This window comes from Scyliorhinus torazame, chromosome 4 (assembly GCF_047496885.1).
Source record: "Scyliorhinus torazame isolate Kashiwa2021f chromosome 4, sScyTor2.1, whole genome shotgun sequence".
NCBI classification, from domain to species: domain Eukaryota; kingdom Metazoa; phylum Chordata; class Chondrichthyes; order Carcharhiniformes; family Scyliorhinidae; genus Scyliorhinus; species Scyliorhinus torazame.
Window position 1 is genome coordinate 198,051,809 of NC_092710.1, and position 22,270 is coordinate 198,074,078.

General features: G+C 42.3%; 2 protein-coding genes across 7 annotated transcripts in view; one reads left to right on the forward strand and one right to left on the reverse strand.

Moving 5' to 3' along the window:
• The window catches only part of supt3h (SPT3 homolog, SAGA and STAGA complex component), a 622,281-nt gene that overhangs the window by 558,954 nt on the left and 41,057 nt on the right, over window positions 1-22,270 (reverse strand). The window lies entirely within an intron of this gene.
• LOC140410681 (runt-related transcription factor 2-like) overlaps window positions 1-22,270 on the forward strand; it is a 257,444-nt gene that overhangs the window by 18,329 nt on the left and 216,845 nt on the right. The window lies entirely within an intron of this gene.

Sequence of the window (22,270 nt, forward strand, 5' to 3'; positions counted from 1 at the left end):
ACGGAATAATGTGGAGGCCAATCAGGAATGCATTAGAATAGTCAGGTCCAGATGTAAAAAAAGGTGAATGCGCAAATGAACTGACGTAAAGGTTGGGCAGTGTCACAGAGGGGCCAAAGACAGTCTCAGTGTTGGCATGAATGTAGTTGGCAATGCAGCTCAGAGTCAGATATGACGCCATGGTTGCAAACAATCTGGTTCAATGTTAGATAGTTGCCAGGGATGATGCACAGTAGATAGAGAACTAAATGTGTAGCGGGGACAATAACAATGGTTGGCTTCAGTCTTCCCAATACTCAATTAGAGGAAATTTGGCAAATTCAGTATTGAACGTCCAATAAGCAATCAGATAATTTTCCATGTTAACTGTGGGTGTAATCATATAGTTTGAATAGCTAACATGTCGAAGTTACCCAAGTTTGCTATAACATTTAAAATGCCATTCTGTCAAAGTTCTCACTGTACACAATAAAAAGATTAGCTGGTTTTATGACCCATTAAATGGATACTCAGCGAGAGCTTGGTGTTCTCATGCTTAGTTGCTGAAAGTAAGCGCACAGGTACAGCAGGCAGTAAAGAAGGCAAATGGTACCTTGGCTTTCACAGCAAGAGAATTAGAGCATAGGAATGGGGATGTTTTGCCTGCCCTATACAATTGCAGTAGAGGCCACACCTGGAGTATTGTGTGCAGTTTTGGTAACCTTATCTGAGGAAGAATGTTCTTGCTATGGAGGGAGAGCAGCAAAGGTTTACAAAGCTGATTCCTGGGATGGCAGGACTGTCATATGAGGAGAGACTAAGTCGGTTAGGATTATATGCATTGCAGTTTAGAAGAGTGAGAAGGGATCTCATAGAAACATAAATTTCTAACAGGATTAGACAGGGTAGATTCAGAAAGAATGTTCCCGATGGTGGGAGAGTCCAGGAGTATCTTAGAATCATAGAACTTACAGTGCAGAAGGAGGCCATTTGACCCATCGAGTCTGCATCGGCTCTTGGAAAGAGCACCACACTTAAGCCCCACACCTCCACCCTATCCCTGTAACCCCACCTAACCTTTTCTGGACACTAAGGGCAATTTAGCATGGCCTGTCCACCTAACCTGCACATCTTTGGACTGTGGGAAGAAACCTGAGCATTCGGAGGAAACCCACGCAGACACGGAGAGAATGTGCAGACTCCGCACAGATAGTGACCCAAGCTGGGAATCGAAAGTGGGACCCTGGCACTGTGAAGCAACCATGCAAACCACTGTGCAACCGTGCTTGGGTCACTGTCTGTGCGGAGCCTGCACATTCTCCCTGTGTCTGCGTGGGTTTCCTCCGGGTGCTCCAGTTTCCCTCCACAAGTAGGGGTCATAGATTGAGGATAATGGGTCACAGTTTGAGGATAAGGGCTGGTTTAACTCAGTGGGCTAGACAGCTGGTTTGTGATGCAGAACAAGGGCAGCAGCGTGGGTTCAATTCCCGTACCAGCTGAGAATACTGAATTCTCCCCTCTGTGTACCCGAACAGGTGCCGGAATGTGGCGACTAGGGGCTTTCCACAGTAACTTCATTGCAGTGTTAATGTAAGCCTACTTGTGACAATAAAGATTATTTTTTTTTAAAAATTATTTAAACCTTTAGAACTGAGGGGAGGATAAATTTCTTCACCCAGAGAGTAATGAATCTGTGGAATTCACCACCACGAAAAGTAGTTGAGGCCAAAACATTGTGCAATTTCAAGAAGGAACTAAATATAGCTCTTGGGAATAAATGAATCAAGAGATTATGGGGGAGGGGAAGGTGGGATCAGGGTATTAAATTTGATGATCAGCCATGATCATAATGAATGCCGGAGCAGGCTCGAATGGCCGAATGGCCTCCTCCTGCTTCTATTTTCTATTTTGTTTCTATGTAAATGCGCCCATGCCCCCAGTTTGAAAATTGCTCCATAGTTTGTAAATCTCCTCATATTTCTTCAATCATGCCAAAATAATAATGAAGAACATTACAATGATGCTTTTCAACATGAAGAACTATGAAATGTAACAACTTTTACTTGGGAAGTTATGACAAAATTACAGCAATTTATTCTGCATGACATTGTAGCTGTATATGTGCCAATTTCTCCTCCTTTTGTGAAGGTGCTTTACACCCATTTTCTGGATGTTTCCAGTTGTTCATCCCTAATTTCCCAAATACGTTGGTAGAGAGCCTCCTTTTTCAACAGTAGCTTTGAAACAACTGAGTGACTTTTAGAAGGTAGTCAGGAAGCTTCCAAGTTGACATGGGCCATTAGTCACGTGCAAGACAAACCAGGCAAGGACTGCCGGTGTCTTTCCCTAGAAAGGATATCAGTCAGGTTTTTATGACAATTTGACAGCATCATGATCCAAATTTTAAAATACTAATTTTAATTTTGTGATTAGAATAATCTATAATCTTCATTAGTGTCACAAGTAGGCTTACATTAACACTACAATGAAATTACTGTGAAAATCCCCTCGCCGCCACACTCCGGCATCTGTTCGGGTACATGGAGGGAGAATTCAGAATATCCAATTCACCTAACAAGCACGTTTTTCGGAACTTGTGGAAGGAAACTGGAGCGCCCAGAGGAAACACAGGCAGACACAGGGAGAACGTGCAGACTCCGCACAGGCAGTGACTCAAGCGGGAATCGAACCCGGGACCCTGATGCTGTGAAACAATGGTGCTATCCATTGTGCTACCGTGCCGCCTAATTACAAACTGAACTCAAATCCTCAAACTGTTATAGTGATATTGGAACTCGTTGTCTGGATTACTCTTCCAGCAACATTTGATCACTTGATAAATTACAAGTGAACTTTGTACCTCTCCCACCTGGTAGCTAGTTATTTGCCGACAACGGGCAGCATAGCTGAGTCAATTTTATTCTCATGACATATGCATAGATACACATACACTTCCAGCAGGATTCTATGGATACACCCAGCAGGATTCTATGGATATACTTCCAGCAGGATTTTATGAATATTAATCGGGATCAGGTACCCTTACTAAATTTTCCCTCTATGACCACAAGGTGCAGGACTTAATTACAGCCTCTATCCCACCAACCTGGGTGAGATGAGCCAAGTCAGGACAGGTAAGCAAATCCAGGTCTGTTTGGTTAGCAATTCACTGTCTTAACCAGCTGTACTAATGCAAGAGCTTTATGACAATCTGCAAGTCCGATAATTATGCCCGAACGGGTCATTCCATCCAAAATTACTGTAGATCTTAAACCCCTAACTACAAGTGATTCAGTATACTGGTGATGAAATAGACACGAGAATGGCACAAGTCCAAATATGAGTAAATTCACAATGAATAGGGCCTCATTATTGTAAATAATGTCAACAAGAACCTTAAAGAGCACATTATTTAATGACCTGACATGTATCAATAAACATCATAATTATAGCTGATTAGTAATTCCTCAGATGCTATATTTAGTAACCACCAGTTCATAACTGCTTTTTCTATTAGCGTGCAATCTTTATGGCTTGAATTAATTACTCTTCACAAAATGATGCATACAGTCCAGTGTGACCACACAACGACTAACAGCATTATCAAGGCTATTCTCAAGGTCTGAAGCCAAACTGTGTTAAGCTAAATTTAGCAAAAGTGCTGTATGTGTAACATCTATCAGAAACACTATATCATCGTTGTATACACCTTTGAATTGATACAAAAACCATCTTTCATTTTTGATGACTAAAGTTACATTATGCACAGTAAAAATATAGTTATTTTATTCTCCTCTACAGTCCATTAATGTTTTCTTCTGCATCACATGGCTACATATCGTCTCTTGACATTTCTTTACACTTAAAATCTTCAAACAGGGCATCAAATGAGACTGTACTCCTCAGTTACATTAAGGAAATCAAATCTTTTTTTTTTTTAATTGTGGTGGGCATCAGGACACTGAAGGATGACCCACCTACTCGCCACAATTTGCATTACTGACTCTTTATTGTACATTAGAACAAATAGATACCTAAATTTCAGGTCTCCAGCAAAGAATAACTTATCCCCAGAGGGTAGTATAAATTGCAAGATCTCATCTCCACCTTTACAGCCCTCCATCCTATTTCTATATTAATCCAACAAAGAGAGTTCGGAAAAAGCAAAATCCCAATGATTTAAATCCCAGGGGATCCACCCACAAATTGGTGTTAAGCAGTGCTTTGTGATAGCCGAGGAGGCCCCAATCCCACATGAATGCACCTCTATGAACAGTTTAATTGTATTCTTGCTTCTCATCGATGGCCTCAATAAACAGAGATAAGTGCCATTGAGGCTTTTCAAGTTCCCTCCTTCTCAGCATCCTGAGTCCAATGGAGTAAACAATCAGTGAAATTGGAGGGACCCTCCAGAAATCCTTGAAAAGGACACCCTTCACACCTCCAGTATCAGGCTGGGGCTTCCATGAGTGGCTATGGCAATCCCAACTTACTCACCATCATTCCAGGGTTCCAGTGATGATCTTCAGCCTAGGCTTCCGATTGTCCAACATCTTACCAAGACGAGCTATCCACCTTAACCAAGAGGTCTGGGAGGAAATTGACCCCAGTGGAGCCTGGAACCCCGAAAGGTTGCCTGATTGAGACTTAACTCCAATGGGGCTCCTGGAAATCTCTCAAATTATTTGTGTGTTGGCAGAAAACTAACTAGCTTTCCAAGAAGGGTAATTGCAATGTGTTATTAAACACAAAGCAATTTGCACCATTATTATACAAATAGCGCATGTTGGACCACTTTTTATTAAATATCAAGTTGTTGATTCACAAAATAATTATAAAATTAGTCTGTCATAAATTAAAATATTATAGTTACATTGACAGCTTTTGAAAATCTATTATACTGCTGATTAAAAGAGTTTTATTGTTCAACCTATTTACACAAAGGTAAACAAAGTGCAGTTATAGTTCAATGCATAGGTTTTATAGACTATTTTACATCTTTCCTTAAAATTCACTGGTTCTTTCTGTTCTCAGAAAGAAATTTCTCTGCATAGATATTAAAAGGTGAAAAGGGGCATTCAGTACTAAAATGCCAAAGTCCACTCATTAATTTTGCGACTGGAGTTTTTCAGTTTTTATTACAAATTATGGTTGTTCAAACTGCAAGCAGTTCTGTGACACAAATTAGTGCAGAATGTGCAAGGGCTTGAATTCAAATGTACCAAAGGAAAGTCCTACATTCTGGGATATAAATTATGGTTCACTGTTCTTCTTTCCATATTAACTAAACTCCAGTGTGAGTTAACTCTAGAAAACGATCAAGGTCAGTGTAAGTGATTTCTGCATTTGAAACAATCGAATTAAAAAATCAGGGGCTGAATTCTTCATCGTCGGGATTCTCCGTTTTGCCGGCAGTCTGGGGGTTTCTCGATGGGGTGGGGCTGCCCCACAAGGGTGGGGCTGTCCCACAATGGGAAACCCCATTGACCAGCCGGCGAAACGGAGAATTCCGCCGGTGTGCCGCACCAGAAATCTGGTACGGTGGGACGGAGAAACCCACCCAAGATATCTCCACCTCTTAACATTTTTCCTGCTTCAGTTAAACTTTGCACATCCCGATATAGTTTTTTCAATGTGTAAATAAATAAAATTTATATTTTCAGCTGATTATATTGCCTCAACAAACCAGTTGCAAGGCTCATAGTTACAGCACAGAACCAAGTACATATGAATCCTCTCTTATACCTTTGACAGATAATGTATCTTCCAGAGATTTATAACTAATTGTACAAGAGAGACTTTTTAACATTCTCACAGCTCCATAATGAAATGCTCCTGAAATCTAGGACTAGCTGCTACTGGCTGTGCCCAGGATTAGAGCCATTTTTCTTTTATTGATTTAGCTTCATCTTTTTTTAATATAAATTTAGAGTACCCAATTAATTTTTTCCAATTAAGGGGCAATTTTAGCGTGGCCAATCCACTATCCTGCACATATTTGGGTTGTGTGGGCGAAACCCCCGCAAACACGGGGAGAATGTGCAAACTCCATACGGACAGTGACCCAGAGCCAGGATTGAAACTGGGACCTCGGCGCCGTGAGGGAGCAGTGCTAACCACTGCACCACCATGCTGCCCCCATGATTTAGCTCCATCTTAAAGAGATACAATGTATCCACAAGTTCAAAAATGTGTTCTATTTGCTAACTCAAAATTTGATGCAGCCCCAAAGTTAGATAGGTTGAGGTGAGGCTTCATCTGGAATGCATATAACCTCAGTGCAAGAGGGGCAATATCTTTATTAGCACCAATAAACAAACAAAAATAATAATGCTAATTATTTATAATCAAAATGAACGTTGTAATGTACATCCAACACAAAAGGGAATCTCAATCTACATAAGCCCAATTCATAGCATTTGAATTATTGCCATTAAAGACAGAGCCAAGTAATGCTTTTAACTCTGAAAAGTAACTTACCTGACAAAGCAACTGTAACTAATTAAATTGATGTTCACCTTGCATTACAATGCCACAATAGCACAGGACAGATGGGCACGGAAGCAGTGAGGAAAAAGGTTATCATAAAAGGAAGGCACAATGCAAAGGCTGTTTCTAGATGACCCTTTGTAAGCACAGAAAAAGTTAAAAAGGGAACAGTGGTTTTGGAGGAGAGTTGAAACACAAGTCTCTGATCATAGAATCATAGAAGTTTACAGCATGGAAACAGGCCCTTCGGCCCAACCAGACCATGTCGCCCATGATGGAACAGTGAGAATGGGTAGCAGGCAGTATTCCTGGAAGAGAAATGGAAGGCTGGAGAAGATTTTCCAGCAAGACAACACAAGGAAAAATTTAACAATGAGTATAAAGATTTTTGGCATTCATTTGCTGGGCACAGGAAGCAAGCACCACTTGATAAACTTGAGTGCTTGATGCACAGATTTTATAGTAGAATGAGTTTGGACTGTGAAGTTTGTAGCAGAAAAAAAGTGGGGAAGTCACTAATAAAGCTTTAGAGAAATCAATCTTCGAGATAATTAAGGTGTATATGGGTCTGCTAGCAGTGTTTTCCACAGGCAACTTCCTATAGATGAAAAACAATGATTTTAGCAATGGGCCACATGAGGTTTAAATCTCAATTTGCATCACTAGATTGAACCTGAGCAAACATTTGGGAGGGGTCAATGTTTGCTCAGTCCCAGAGGCACTCAGAGTTCTTCACGGCCACACAGACATTTACTTTTTGCTAAACATCAATTCAGATCATAGGGTACCATGCTCAATAGTGCAAAACAATCAATAATACCTAAATTCTTTGCTGTTTAAACAGCAAGGCAAGAAGTGGAAAAACAATGTATGAGATCATGCTGTGCAATTAAATAAATTCATGCTATGCTTTTTTCGTTAATATTTGACAATGAAATACAAATGGTTGCAAATACACAGCCGAATCATGGCTTTTTTTAAAATAAAGTATTTTATTACTTTACATGTATCAAAACAGGTTACAGCAAAAAATAACCCAGGAGACATACTTCCCAATAATCAACTAGACAGTCTTTAGAGATTTTTCCCCATTTTCACCCTCCCTTCCCCCCCCCCCCCCCCCCCCCCCCCGAAGAACAGCTCCTCAAACGCGGTCACAAACATTCCCCACCTTTTCACAAACCCCCCTGCAGAGCCCCTTATCTCATACTTTATCTTCTCTAACTGCAGGAAGTCGTACAGGTCACCCAACCAAGCCGCTACTCCTGATGGCGATGCTGACTGTCACTCCTGTAAAATTCGCCGCTGTGCAATCGTCCTTCCTCCTCTCCACGAGCGCTGGCTTCTCTGAAACCCCAAATATCGCCACCAAAGGTCCACCTCCTCCTCCACTATTCTGGCTAAGACCACGAACGCTCCCGTCCAAAATCTTCCCAATTTTTCACAACCCCAAAACAAGTGCGCATGATTCGCTGGACCCCACCCACACCAATCTGCTACCCCCTGAAAGAACACACTCATTCGTGCCAGAGTCCTATGCACCCTGTACACCAACTTAAACTGTATCAGGCTCTTCCTTGCACAAGGAGGTCCTGTTTACCCTACGCAGTGCCTCACTCCATACTCCCCAATTGATCTCCCCTCCCCATTTCTCCTTGATCTTCACCACCCGCTCGCCTCCGTCCTCCACCAGCCACTTGTATATATATCCCCAATTCTTCCCTCCCCTCCCACATCTCCGGAAGCAGTGGTCGCTCCAGCAGGGTGTATCCAGGCAACCCAGGGAACCCCCTCCAGACCTATCGCGCAAAGTCCCTAACCTGCAGATACCTGAACTCAATCCCCCTTGGCAGCTCTCCCTCATCTCCTCCAGACTGGCGAACCCTTACTCCAAATACAGACCCCTCACCTTAACCAGCCCCAATTCCCTCCACCTCCTGTATATACTATCCATCCTCCCTGGCTCAAACCCATGATTCTCGCAGTGGCGTTAGCACTGACATCCCTTCCACCCTAAAATGCCACCTCAACTGATTCCATATCTTCACCATGGACTGCACCACCGGGCACCCTGAATACCTACTCGGAGCCATTGGTGCTGCCGTCACCATAGCCCTCAAACTAGACCCCTTACAAGATTCCTCCTCCATCATAGAACATATAGAACATAGAACAATACAGCGCAGTACAGGCCCTTCAGCCCACGATGTTGCACCGAAACAAAAGCCATCTAACCTACACTATGCCATTATCATCCATATGTTTATCCAATAAACTTTTAAATGCCCTCAAAGTTGGTGAGTTCACTACTGTAGCAGGTAGGGCATTCCACGGCCTCACTACTCTTTGCGTAAAGAACCTACCTCTGACCTCTGTCCTATATCTATTACCCCTCAGTTTAAAGTTATGTCCCCTCGTGCCAGCCATATCCATCCGCGGGAAAAGGCTCTCACTGTCCACCCTATCCAACCCCCTGATCATTTTGTATGCCTCTATTAAGTCTCCTCTTAACCTTCTTCTCTCCAACGAAAACAACCTCAAGTCCGTCAGCCTTTCCTCATAAGATTTTCCCTCCATACCAGGCAACATCCTGGTAAATCTCCTCTGCACCCGCTCCAAAGCCTCCACGTCCTTCCTATAATGCGGTGACCAGAACTGTACGCAATACTCCAAATGCGGCCGGACCAGAGTTCTGTACAGCTGCAACATGACCTCCCGACTCCGGAACTCAATCCCTCTACCAATAAAGGCCAACACTCCATAGGCCTTCTTCACAACCCTATCAACCTGGGTGGCAACTTTCAGGGATCTATGTACACTCCTAACACACTCTACCCATTCTCCTTCCCACCATCGCCGCACCTTGTCCAAATTCACCACCCAATAATAATGAAGCAAGTTTGGCAACGCCAACTCCCCTGCTGCCTCTGTCTCTGTAGCAGGGTCTAATCATGATTTTGTTATAACACTTCAAAGTAAATAGTCCTTCCTCTGAAGATAGAAAGTTGAGAAAAGTTTGTCAAGCACTATTTACTTTCATAAAAGCAGCTATGGTTTGCATTCCACTGCATACAAGGCAGAAGATCATGTAAGATTATACTGTGATTCTGTTAAATGTGTTAATAAGGTTACTATAATAGATAAGGAGGCATCCACCAAAATGACTAAAAACCAAATTGTCTGCTTGTATTTAAGCAAACTCGCTACCTAATAAATTGGCTGATTTTATATTCAGTTATTCGGTGCATCTCTTACCCCTTTTCAAAATTAAATGCATAACAAAAATTAATTGTTTAAAATAATGTTGAGGCAAATCCGTACATATTAATCAAGATGTGTAAATCTACCGTATAGAAAGCCTACAGAATGTAAAAGCCAACATGAAATCACACAAATAAATTTATATATTTTTTTTTAAATCAGAGAACTCGCAAGACACATTAATACATTACTGAAAAGCACCATAACTGAGGAATGGTGTATGCTGTCAGCAATCATTGACATAAATGCAATAAAAATAAGTTTAGGAAAGCAAATTCTCAATTCTTCGGGTGCGTGGTATAATTTCAAACCTTTCCTCCTTTAATTAGATTATAGCGCGATAATGTATTCATCTTATATAAGACTGAATGCAATCTAGACACATACATAAAGTATATGCAAAGCATCCGACATAACTCACTGCTGTTAACATTCCAAACACTATGAAATTAAATTATCTAATGTTAGGACTCTAATTTGAACTAATGTGATTTGATGGCCAACATCCACCAACTCACAGAAAAAGAGGCAGCAAAGTCTTGAAACAAATGCCAAGATCACTTTTATGAGAGCAGACATAAAGTTGAGGAAAACAGCAGTATTTTTTAAGATTTGAAAAATCTCAAGAAACATAAAAATAGGCTGAACAGAAAGGAAACATAAGCATACTTTTACTGTAAACCACCCACATGTCTCATCTTGATGACTGACTTGAGCATCACACTGGACCATGAGTATTGAGATTACTATTGGCAGTGCCTGTGAGCAATTAAGCTTGTACTGTTATAGTGTGTGTGTGCATGCGTGTATGTGGTGGGGCACGGGGGGGGTATAAAATTATTTTTCTGCACGCTTACACAGTTTTATAACAGGCTTCCTACTGACTCACAAAAGATAATGAACAACTGGTCAGATGGTAGTGCATGAAGTCAAGTTGTTTCAAATAAGAATAATTAAAAAGCAAACATTAAACCAACAGCAATTATTGCTACAAAAGGGCCCGTTATCTCGGTTGACTAAATAGTAGTGCGTGGTTCAGAACTGATCAGCGGTTGTTGAATTCCCATCCTGGCTAAAGTAGATTTAGGAACTATTTCCTAGTCCTGCCCTTGAGAGTGGAAGGCAATGGCAAAAAAAACTGTCAAGAAAACAGCTCAGGATAAAGTATCAGCGAACAATGATCAGAGAATCTGCCTTCAGGCGTAGCACATATGACAATGGCAAATGAAATAAATCACAATTTTCGAAGTGTGAAAGGCTTAGAGGGTGCAGAATTTTTAAAGCGCATACAGAAGTACTTTTTAATGCCAGCATATCGAAAGTCTTGCAGGAGAGGGGGCAGTGCTGGACCTAGTTTTCAGGAATGAAGCCGGGAAAGTGGTAGAAGTTTCAGTGGGGGACTATTTTGGTGACAGTGACCATCACTCAGTAGGATTTAAGGTAGTTAGGGAAAGGGACAACGGTCACTAAAATGTACAACAGTTGGAATCAGAATAAAATCATACAGCTGAATTATTCCAATGGTAATCAGCGAAGAATTTAGTGAAAAACAAAATTTCAGTAAAAAAGTACTTTGTTTTGCATGTGTGGTATATATGTGCCTGCATTTTTTTCTTCTTTCTGTACTAATGTCAACATTTGAAGGAAGCGATAAATTGCTGTTGAAACCTTAACTCTTTGAGGTTTACTCAAAGTACACATTACAACAGATTAAGGTGCACTGACATAATTATTACTTTACAATGTTACTAGGAAGAGGATATTTGATCAGAGGTACCAAATGCTGCAGAACACATTAGCTGCTTTAAGTTTGGGTACACAGAGGCAATGCTTTACACCAAGGTCCTGTTACAACTACGATAGCAAAACATTGCTTTGCTATTTCTTCCTGCTGAGTCAGAGGACAGAACCTACAAATGCTTGAAAAAACATTGTAACTTTACCTTTCAGGGCACAAAAGAACATGCACAGTTCCAAACAGAAGTGCAAAGCAGAACTATAGTGTCTCTCTAGCTTTGAAGTGGATTTATATATTTCATCTGTTGTTACTGTACCAGTACAGAGATGGCTAAGAATGTGCCTCAGTGTCCACGGGCAATACATTGGCCTTGTAATGAAACAGTGCAACTTTTGTTATTATAAAATAGGTTGCATTTCTCAATTTATTGCATATGCTACATCAACTCTCCACTGGTATTTCCGGTTGCCTTGGTATAAAAGAGGCTCATTGTTGTTGCTTTGAAAGGTATCACACGGTGAATTTTCTGGACTGTGTAAAGTGAAAGCAGCTTCTTTAGGACAGCTATTAGAAGTTTATTTAAAATATGCTAAACTTTACACGAGCACAAGGATGCATCAACAATCCTCGCAAAGTTGGATTATTATTTTCCTACAATAAAATCAATATAGTTCATTGAAAGGATTGCCTAACATTGAAAATGGATTTAAACAATAGGGTCTGCTAATATATTTACAAGATAACAAAAATTGCCTTTTTTTTTTGGAAGGAGGGATAAACAGGATAGGAAAAAAAAGGAACAGTCTAAAAATTAAGGCTACACCGTTCAGGAAATATGTTAGGAATCACTCCTTCACTCAAAGTGTGGGAGAGGTTTGAAACTCTATCTCACAAACAGCAGTTGAAGGTGGAACAGTTGTTAATTTTAAATCGGAGATAGATTTTTGTTCAGCAAAGATATTAAACGATATGGGCCAAAGGCAGGTATACGGAGTTTGGCCACAGATCAGCCATGATCTCATTAAATGGCAGGTCAAGCTTAAGCGACTGAATGGCCTACTCCTGATCCTATGTTCCGAAAAGGTGTTATGCATCAGTCAAATGGATGATCTCCGGGCTCCATCTTGTTATTTCCAATACTCAGCACTCAATCATATTGCTGACTCACAAGTCAATTCCCAGTATGTTTGAGAACATTCCAGAATTTTCCAGAATCTAAAGCTAAAACGTCATTTCAGACAAATAGTGATAGACTATTCAAAGGTACAATCCTTAAGTGGGATACAACCTATGCTTGCTCATTCTTATTAAATAAAGGCGATTTTCTCTAAAAACTTAAATACTTATGCATCAATATACTTACTTCCCTTAAAGACAGGTGCTCAAATAGAAGCTTGCATTTTCATGAAAAAAATGAAGTTAAACACATCACCCATCGCACTGGCAGAATACTCATAATTCTATGTAATAAAAGTGGAATTTAACCTATTCAGTCACTGCATTTATCAGCTCTGCCCATCATTCACATTAAACAAACTGTAGTAAACATTTCAATCGTACATTTTGTTTAAAAATATTTTTATTCTCCTTTTTCACATTTTCTCCCAGATTTACACCCACCAACAATAAACAATAAGCAGTAACGAATATAATGTCAATCCCCATATCAACAGCAACAATCCCATCTTCCCACCAACCAACTTCCCACATGTTAACATAAACAAATAACAAAAAGGAATCAGGAATCACCCATGGTCACCATTAACACATACAGTCCCCCCTCCCCCCCCCCCACCCCCCTAATGTTCAATGTTATCCAATTCTTGAAAATGCAGAATTCGGAATCTTTAAGGTCCAACATTGCGAAGGTGCATCTCGCTGGTTGCTTCCTTCCTCCTCTGGTCAGTCTTCCAGATCGTAACGGTCACCTCCATGTTGAGTCTTCACTGGGGTGTGTCTTGCGGATCTAATTTTTTTCCCTATCCTTTCGACCCTTTCTAGAAACATCTCTGGTTTAAGGCCAATGAGGCTTCGGGAGGGAGTCCCAAGACCCAATGGATTAGATGGTGACCGCTTGACAGGACACCAGGGCCCGCCTCTGGGTGTCCATCTCTTGTGTTGTTGCTTGCACATAACCTGTTGCCATACAAGGTAACGGCAGGAACTCTAGGTGCCAGAAAGTCTGGCTCAATCTGGGCAACCCAAAACAAATCGGTGCATATCAGTAGAATCAATGATCTCCTGATGCGTGCTTGACAGGGTAGGTCAAGACATGTCCTGACAGTTTGTCGGTGTGTTGTGTATTTGACTTTGGTCAAGTCCGAATTTGCATTAGCCTGCCTGAGGTTGACTGCAGTTTGATTTAAGATATCCAATTCTTAATTTAAAATGTCCAATTTTATTGGGCCTAAAATCCAGGCCTTGCCAGATTTACCATACTACTGTTTGAACAAAAAGTTAATTGGTGCACAGCAAGGTCTCACAAAACACAAGAAAATAAATAACCAGATCATTTCTATTAGTAACATTGACCAGGACATGAGCAAGCCACACTATCTGATGACTGCAACAATAACTGTGAACTCAGCGGACTCATATCACCAGCTTTTCTCCAAACATTCAAGATTGTTTTTGCATTTATTCCTTAAAGAACGCCTACTGGTATGAAATCGCATTATGTGATACTAATTAAGGTATTCAAATTAAATTATTTCATCCACTATTTTCTGAGATGTTGACGCATTCAAAACTCAACTCTCTCAATAATAGCAGAATTATTATAAATACATACAATGTAAATAAGCATTTTGGAAGGGAAAAGCTCCCCACTTGAGAGGCGAATCTCTTCTTTACGCAATCATCAGTGGGTCGTTGACAGGCACGTCGGTGGTGTTGGTCAATGTGTATGCACCGAACTGGAATGACACGACATTCATTAATAAGGTGATGACAGCTATCCCACATCAATTAATTATTGGAGGGGGGGGGGGTTCTTCAATTGTGTTTTGAATCTCAGATTAGATAGGTCGAATCCCAAGTCTTGGAGTCCATCAGAGGTGGCGAAGGAATTATTGGTGTTCATGGAACAGATGGTGGGTGAGGAACAGACTCGTGGAGATTTTGTTTCCGAAGGATATGGAGTTTTCTTTTCTCATGTCCATCGGGTCTACTCCGGATTGACTTCATGGTGGGTCGTTCTATTTTTCTTGGGGTGACGGGTGCAGGGTACTCGGTGATCATTATATCGGATCATGCTCCGCATCTTGCGGACCTGCTGCTGGAGCTGGATCCCTGGGAGATTGACAACGAAAAAATACTTTTTGTGAGTGTGTATCCTCTGCCATTAAGAGTACGTTGAGTTTAACAGGAATGAGGCGATCTCGCCTTCGATGTTGTGGGAGGCCCTGAAAGTGGTGGTTAGAAGGGAGATAATCTCTTTTAAGTCGCAGAGGGGTAAATCTGGGAAGTTGAAGAGGCAAAGACTGGTGGATTCCATTCTCGAGGTCGACAGCCAGTACTCAATTGCTCTGATGGCAGAGTTATTGGTGGACAAAAAGAAATTGCAAATGGATTTTGAATTGTTTTCAAAAGGTAAGGCAGTGGCCCAGTTGCATCACTCGAGGAGGACTTTTTAATGAGTATGGGGAGAAAGCTAGTCGACAATTAGCTCACCAGCTGAGGCGACAGGCAACCTCCCGAGAGATAGTGCATGGTAGAGACTCTAGTAGCAGGTAGTTTCTACCCCAGAAAGGTTAATGAAATGATTGAGGCATTCTAACACGGGTTGTATGAGTCAGAACATCCGGAGGAGGGTGCATCAATGAGGCACGTTTTGGATGTGTTGACCTTCCTGGAGGTGGAGCAGAAGAGGAGACACAGATAGGGCTGGAGGAGATTATGAGATGTGTTCAGTTCAGGCACTCGGGCAAAGCACCGGGTCCGCATGTGTTCCCCATTGAATTTTACGATGTGGAGATGCTGGCATTGGACTGGGGTGAACACAGTAAGAAGTCTTACAACACCAGGTTAAAGTCCAATAGGTTTGTTTCAAACACTAGCTTTCGAAGCACTGCTCCTTCCTCAGGTGAATCACCAGAGGAAGGAGCTCCGAAAGCTAGTGTTTGAAACAAACCTATTGGACTTTAACCTGGTGTTGTAAGACGTCTTATTGAATTTTACAAACAGTTTGCTAGTTAGTTGGCTCACTTCTGCTGGATATGTTTAATGATTCCATTTGCCAGGGGATTTTGCCAGCCACACTGACGCAGGCACCGATTTCCTTGATCTTGAAGAAGCACAAGGATCCCATGCAATGTGGGTCGTATCAGCCTATTTTGTTGTTAAGCGCAGTGTTGTTGGCTACGGCGTTGGCAATGCGTTTGGAGCCCCAACTACCGGGTGTGATTTCGGAGGAGCAGACTGGATTTCAGGGCAGTTGTCGACCAATATTAGGAGGTTGTTAAATATTGTGATGTCGTCCTCTTTCGAGACCAAGCCAGAGGTTATTATTTCGATGGACACGGAGAAGACGTTCAATAGGGCTGGGTGGGATCTTTAAAATCTTGGTACGGTTTTCGCTTCAGGCCAAAATTTATTTTGTGGCTTAGTCTTTTGGACAGGGTCCCCACCACAAGTGTATGCACTAATGTCCTGACCTGGGGTTATTTCCAACAAGGCAGGGGTGTCTATTGTCTCTTCTTTTGTGGGCCTTAGCAATCAAGCGATTGGCAATTGCATTGATAGTGTCTACCAGATGGAAGGGGATAGAGCATTGGGGGAGGAGGGGTGCTGGGAAGAAAGCATAGGGTGTCCTTTTATGCAGACGATCTATTGCTATATATTATGGATCCTCTCTTCGATGTGGGGGGATAATGGGGCTGCTCAGAAAGTTTGGCTCCTTTTCGGCGTACAAGTCAAATCTGAGCAAGAATGAATTATTTCCGGTGAACCGCCTAGGCAGGGGAGCAGATCTGGGGCGGCTGCTGTTGATCTGTCCAAGACTGGCTTCTGGTATCTGGGAATCCTGGTGGTCCATGACTTGGCCACGCTCCATAAATGTAACTTTTCTAGTCTGGTGGATGGGGTGAAGGCCGATTAGAAATGGTGGAATGCCCTCTCTCTGACCTTAGCGGGAAGGGTACAAACGGTGAAGATGAATATTCTCCTGAGGGTTTTCCTTTGTTCCAGTGTTTCCCAGTCTTTCTACCCAAGGCTTTCTTTTGAAGGGTTAATAAATTGATATCTATTTGTTTGGGCTGATTAGACGCCTCGGGTTCGTAGGACGTTTTTGCAAAGGGTTGGCATTACCTAATCTGTTATACGATTACTGGGCGGCAAATATTGATAAGGTGCGGGGGTGGTTCAAGGATTCAGACTCTATATGGGGGCGGATGAAGGAGGTTTCATGCATAGGGCCACGTCTGAGTGCCCTGGTTTCAGCACAACTTCCTTTTTTCCCTGCAGGTTTCTTCGAGCCTGGTGGTGATGGCCACTCTGAGGATTTGGAATCAGTTTAGGCAGCATTTTAAGCTGGGCTCTATGTTGCAGTTGGCTCCATAGGTTTGTGCCGTCTGGTATAGATTCATCGTTTAGGGCATGGGAGAGGAGAATTGGGCCGTTAGAGAGGTTTAAGAGACATGTTTTTGGAGAGTAAGTTCGCCAGACGAGACTGGTTGTTAGGGTTCCAGTTCCCAAGAGGGAATGTATTCAGGTACTTTCAGATATTTTTTACACAAGGAACTTCCTTCATTTCCCCTGGTACCGTCGCCTTTGCTTATAGACAGGGTCCTGTCCTGGGCAGAGTTGGGGAGGCTAAGATTTTGGATGTCTATGGGTAGATGTTGGTGATGAATCAGGCATCATTGGAGGAAGTGTAGAGGAAATGTGAGGGCGAGCTGGGTTTGGTCTTTTGGGGGGGTGGGAGGGGGGAGTGTGCAGTGAGGACCTTTGCAGACTTAACTTCATATCTTCATGTGCAAGGTTAAGCCTGATCCAATTCAGGTGGTGCACAGGGCGCACCGGACTAGGGAACGTATGTGTGGCTTCTTCTTGGGGGTGGAGGATAGGTGTGAGCTGTACTCTAGGGTACCAGCAAATCATACACATATGCTTCGGTCATGCCCCAAGCTGGTTTGTTTTTCTGGGTCGCCTTTTTGATAAATGTCGGGGATTGTAAGCATTCTACTGGTGCCATGTCTGCTGGTGGCCATTTTTGAAGTATCAGACAAGCCAGTGCGGCCGATGGGGACGAGGGCTGATGTCCTAACCTTCATCTCGCTAATAGCTTGGAGGCGAGTTCTATTTGGGTGGAGGTCCCCAGGGCCGCCAACGACCTCAGCTTGGTTGGGGGACATGATGGAATTTTTGCACCTAGAGAAGATTAAGTATACCATGAGGGGGTCAGTGGAAAGGTTCTACTCAAGGTGGCATCCCTTCATCTCCTTTTTCAGGGAACTGGCTACCGTCAGTTGTGGGGGGGGGTGGGGGGGCGGTTTGTATTTTTTTAGTCTGATTAAGCTCGGAGAGGGTGGGGGATTGGATTGGGAGGACTGGATGGATGTACTTCGGGAATAATATGCGGTTGGGATTTGTTGTATTGTTGTGTTTCTAATAATGAAACATTTTGTATAAATTTTGTCTATACGTTTTAAAAAGAAATTGACTGCCTCTTCAATTTAATAAAGAATGGTTTCGCAAGCTGAAGTTGACTCATCTTCAATGCAAGCTCTCTAGTTACTTTCGGTAATCTACACTTTGTCTCAGTACATGGCCTTCAAACTGAAGTTGATAGGAAGACTGTCAAGTTACAAACTGTGAATCATCATAGCGAGACGACAGACCAGCTGTTTGTCACACTGGGGAGCACAGCAAAACAAACTATTGTGTGTTTCACCCATGTAAATGTTCTGCTGTCTCCGGGGACAGTACTGGTTTTTAAGAGCTCTTCAGTGTTTTATTCACAGCTTTAATGAGGTTTCATTTCTTATTCTGGTCAGATCCCTTGCAAAAAATAAGCTTTTGTTTGGAGAAGAATTAAGAGATGATTCACAAACCACAGCAGCTCCAGCTTTACAAAATTGTATAAATCGTATTACTGGAGGAGTGAAAAACAACCAAGACGAAAAACATACTACTGCATAATGCATTATGGGTCTGTGGATTTTCTTGTAGTTCAGTGACACTGAATTTAAGACAAACATTAAAAATCCTTCACATACAAAATAATTCCATGTTAAAATGGGTCAATCGACTCTGAATCGGTCTCAATAATGCAATTTTCAATAATAAACCACCTACTACTGTGGAAACCACTTCCTATTCATTTCCCAACGACTTATTCCTATTCACCTTTCAATGTCATAATACTGATGAGTTAATATTGGTCATGCTGGCCAACTGCAAGAAATTTTAAATTTACATTGTAAACATGTGTTTTCAACATAACGTTTATTGTTTGTCACCATAGTCCCAAATGACCATAGGCTGCTTTCCCCTTTGAGGGGGAGGGCTGACTGATGGTGATTTAACCAGAGGATCATCACACCTCAGGGCGAGAGGTACAGTTGAGAATAACCTCAGCCCGCGCTGTTGGCCTTGCTCTGCATCTCAAACCAGCTGTCCAAGTGACCTAAACTGGCCCCCATTCAACATTTCAAGATAATAAAAGAAAACACTTTTAATTTAATAAAGCACTGAGCCTGGGTTTTCTCTGGTAGTGAAGGAAACTACTCTTTTGGGCCCTTAACATCCAGGGGCTGGTTTAGCTCAGTGGGCTAGACAGCTGGTTTGTGATGCAGAACAAAGCCAGCAGCGCGGGTTCAATTCCGGTCCAGCTGAGAATTCTGAGTTCTCCCTCTGTGACCCAAACAGGCACAGAATGTGGCGACTAGGGGCTTTTCACAGTAACTTCATTGCAGTGTTAATGTAAGCCTACTTGTGACAACAAAGATTATTTATTTTTAATCAACTTTAACAGGTCACTTTGACTGTTATTCAAGCAGCAGGCCAGCATAAATTACACTGGGGATGTTGACACCATTCCTGAAGGGGACAATATGTCAGAGTCATAACTGCACTGAAGGAGGCCATGTTCTGTAGAGTAATCCAATCAGGCCCATTTCCCTGCTCTGAACCCTGCAAGTCTATTTCGCTCATGTGCCCATCGGTTTTCTTTTGGAATAATTTTCATTGTCCTGGCTTGCACCACCATCAGGGTGTTATTACCACTTACTGTGTAAAAAAAAGTTCTTCCTCACATTTCACCTCCACCCCGGCATCTCTTGCCCAAAATCTTAAATCTGTGTTGGTTAGTCCCTGTACAATCAGCTAACAGAAACAGCTCGACTATCTTATCTAAACCCTAAATAATATTGTACATCTGTCAAATCTGCTCTCAATTTCCTTTGCTCCAAGAGGAACTAGCCTAGCTTCTCCAACCTAACACTGAAGTGAAATTTCCTCATCCCTGAAACCATTCAGGTAAATCTCCCCTGTACTCTCTGAAGGGCCTCACATCTGTCTTTAAGGGTACTGGCCAAAATTGGATGCAGTACTCTAGTTGTGGCCCTAACCAAAACTTGATTCCAGTTCAGCAAAACTACACTGACTTTGTACTCAACACCACTATTTGTGAAAGCCCAAGATCTCTTGTTGGAGTGGATTGGAAGGGCCTATTTACCTTAGCAGAGGTCAGTGACTAAAGAACATATATAAAATTGAGGGAGATGAGGAAACTCTTTTCACCCAGAGGGTAGTACGGGTCGGGAACTCATTGCCCGAGAGGGTAGTAGAGGCAGATACTATCAACTCATTTTAACTTTAGCACAGGGCTAAATCGGTGGCTTTGAAAGCAGACCAAGGCAGGCCAGCAGCATGGTTCAATTCCCATACCAGCCTCCCCGAAACAGTCGCCGGAATGTGGCGACTAGGGGCTTTTCACAGTAACTTCATTTGAAGCCTACTTGCGACAATAAGCGATTTTCATTTCATTTCAGCAGCACGGTTCAATTCCCGTAACAGCCTCCCCGAACAGGCGCCGGAATTTGGCGACTAGGGGCTTTTCACAGTAACTTCATTTGGTGCCTACTTGTGACACTAAGCGATTTTCATTTTATTTCATTCATTTCATATGTCTGGATATGCACCTCAAGTGCTGTAACCTGCAGGGTTTTGAACCAAACACTGGAAAGTGGGATTAGGCTGAGGGATTGTTTTTTGGTAAATTTTCTGTGATTCTATCCCATATGCTTTAACTGCTCACTGCTCTCTCAATATGATCTGCCACTTTCAAAGGTCTATTCATATGAATGCCCCCAACCCCTCTGAACCGTTTGCACTTTTTAGAACTGTGCCATTTAGTCTATACTGCCTCTCAGTATTCCTTCTGCCAAAGGAATTTTTCTTCTGCCAAGATTTTTCCTTGGGGCAGCACGGTAGCATGGTGGTTAGCACAAATGCTTCACAGCTCCAGGGTCCCAGGTTCGATTCCGGCTTGGGTCACTGTCTGTGCGGAGTCTGCACATCCTCCCCGTGTGTGCGTGGGTTTCCTCCGGGTGCTCCGGTTTCCTCCCACAGTCCAAAGATGTGCGGGTTAGGTGGATTGGCCATGCTAAATTGCCCATAGTGTCCAAAATTGCCCTTAGTGTCCAAAATTGCCCTTAGTGTTGGGAGGGGTTACTGGGTTATGGGAATAGGTGGAGGTGTTGACCTTGGGTAGGGTGCTCTTTCCAAGAGCCGGTGCAGACTCGATGGGCCGAATGGCCTCCTTCTGCACTGTAAATTCTATGAAAATGTGTCACCTCACACAAATAAATTCTGTCTGCTATTTGTCTGCCCATTCTACTAGCCTATGTTCCATTTCAGTCATTGGTATCATCTCCACTGTTTGTCACGCTTCTGGTTTGGTATCATTGGCAAATTTAGAAATGTTACTTTGTATTCCAGTATCCAAGTAAATTATATAGAGCACAACAAGCAGTAGGTCCAGTCTACTGGAATACCACTGTCTACCATCCTCCAAACTTAAAAACAGCCATTTACTTACACTCGCGATATATTCTGTCCTTTAGCACTGCTGCCTCACAGCATCGAGGACCCGGGTTCGATCCCGGCCCCGAGTCCCTGTCCGTGTGGAGTTTACACATTCTCCCCCTCAACCTAAAGATGTGCAGGGTAGGTGGATTGGCCACGCTAAATTGCCCCTTAATTGGAACATTTTTAAAAAAATATTGTCTTTAAGACAAGTTTTATCTAAGCTGACTCCTATTCCGTGAGCATCAATTTTGTTAACGGCCTCTTATGTTGTAGTTTGTCAAATACTTTTAAAAATTCATATAAACAACATTCACCGCATTCCTTTCATTAAGCTTGTGTTACTTTATTTAAAAATTCTATTTTTATTTTATTAATTCATGGGATGTGGGCATTGCTGGCTAGGCCATCATTCATTGCCTAATTCCAATTGCCCTCAAGAAGGTATTGGTGAGCTGCCTTCTTGAACCATGGCAGTCCATATCAATCAGATTATTCAGGCCTTCTATAAATATCTATTTATTCTCCTTAATTAACTCAGACATCCCCAAGGTTTCTGTTGGTTTTTGATTCTAACATTTTACCCACCACTGATCTTAAACTAACCAGACTGTAGTTACTGGGGATGTCCTTGAACACTTCCTTTGAATAAGGGTACCAAATTTGCCACTGACCAATCCTCTGCTGGCACCTCTCCCATATCTAGGTAAGATTGGAAGATAATGGTAAGCCCTTCTGCTATCTCCAGTACCTTTAGTGATGTGGGGTGCAAAC